This window comes from Corvus brachyrhynchos, unplaced genomic scaffold (assembly GCF_000691975.1).
Source record: "Corvus brachyrhynchos isolate BGI_N302 unplaced genomic scaffold, ASM69197v1 scaffold245, whole genome shotgun sequence".
NCBI classification, from domain to species: Eukaryota; Metazoa; Chordata; class Aves; order Passeriformes; family Corvidae; genus Corvus; species Corvus brachyrhynchos.
In genome coordinates, this window is record NW_008238988.1 from 3,091,926 (window position 1) to 3,093,447 (window position 1,522).

The 1,522-nt window shown below is 41.1% G+C and overlaps 1 long non-coding RNA gene across 1 annotated transcript in view; it reads left to right on the forward strand.

Annotated features, from left to right (window-relative positions):
- The first annotated feature begins 6 nt into the window (after nucleotides 1–6).
- LOC108447826 overlaps nucleotides 7–1,522 on the forward strand; it is a 5,290-nt gene continuing 3,774 nt past the window's right edge. Inside the window, exon 1 of the long non-coding RNA XR_001863523.1 lies at nucleotides 7–1,431. This is a non-coding gene — a long non-coding RNA (uncharacterized LOC108447826). The remainder of the gene's footprint in view (nucleotides 1,432–1,522) is intronic.

Sequence of the window (1,522 nt, forward strand, 5' to 3'; positions counted from 1 at the left end):
ATTCCTGCAGACAGTCTCACCTCCAACACAGAACATGAACTCAAATCTGTTTAGAAAATTCAGCATTTACTATCACAAGAGGTTCTGGACTCAATTAGGGTAGTTCTCCACCATGGGTTTGGAAAGACTCATTATGCTGAGTTAAAATTAGGGCAATTATTGAATCCATTTGATTACCAGTTCGACATGATTTAGGAGACATGTCTCCTGAATAAACACTTTCCAAAGTTCTCTTTCAATTACTCTTACATTTGTGGTTGGAAACTACATATGTACTTTGTGGTGAGATGCTGAAGCATGAAATAATACATCCCCAGAAAGAGAGATACCCTGATAAGCAGAACAATAATAATAACAAGCATGAGTCATTGAAAAATGAAGGGAGGTGCAATTTACAGTTTAACTTCATGGCTTCCTTGAGAGGGATTAGCCAGAAAGATGCTGATGTTCTCAAAGAACAAATGTGGTTTGAGGTGAAACTTTTCAAAAGTAAAAGATCACTGTTCATCTTTTGGCATGGAGAAAAGGTCTTAAATTTAAAATGGCTTTGGAGATTTACTGGAAACCAAGGATGAAACCTAAGCAGATATCAGTCTATTATCAACTTCAGAAGCCCAGGCATTAATCTGAAAATAAAATACACACTGCCTGACAATTAGAAAGATGCAAGAAGCCCAGTATAGGCACCTTCCAGTTGCTGGACACCAATTCTCCCTATCCAAGCAGTGTTCACAAAGCATGCAGGATCTATTCAGCATCTCTGTTGTGCAAGTCTGTTGCAAATCAATGCTGGGGTCAGGGCCTGTACATTGCCCCAAAGTAGATATAAATAATTTAGAGTTTAATGCCAGTATCTGCAGAACTTCAGCCAGTCTCCCAATTGCCAGTATAAAATTCCAACACATAAATTGTGACCCCATTGAAATGTTTTTTTTTAAATATATTTTTCCTTTCTTCCTTTCCTTCCGTATTTCTTTCTTCCTTACAGCCTTCAGGTTGGTGATGGGATGAAGAATGGATGCAGCAGAGCTCACTACAGTACCAGAAATGCATGGGCAGCTCCTAGAAAACATGGCCCAGCAACAAGGTCTACAAAGTGCTTAAAGGCTGAGTATAGTGACAACACTGGTAGCACAATTAGGTGATGCCAAATGGCCAAAAATTGCCAGGAGAAAGCCAAAAAGAGGAATTTCCAGCAGTGGTTGTAAAAGGCTACTCCTTGCTTGCAGCAGGTCTCTGGGCAAAAGCCTGAATACAAGCTGCCCACACTTTTTGCTTGAAGACAGGTAATTTTTAGGGCTGGGGTTTGGTAACGACACTTCCCAGTCATCATCTCACAGATGTCTACAGGAGCTCAGCCTGCCTTGGCAAACCAAGCAGTGAAGGTGGAAAACATCCTCTAGGAATGTCAAGGGAGAAGCACAAGTTTTGGTGCGTGAAATTTGCATACTGGCATTTGTAGTAATGAACAGGATTAAACCATACCAGAGTGGGAAGGGCTTTGGTGTGGCAGCCAGGGAGC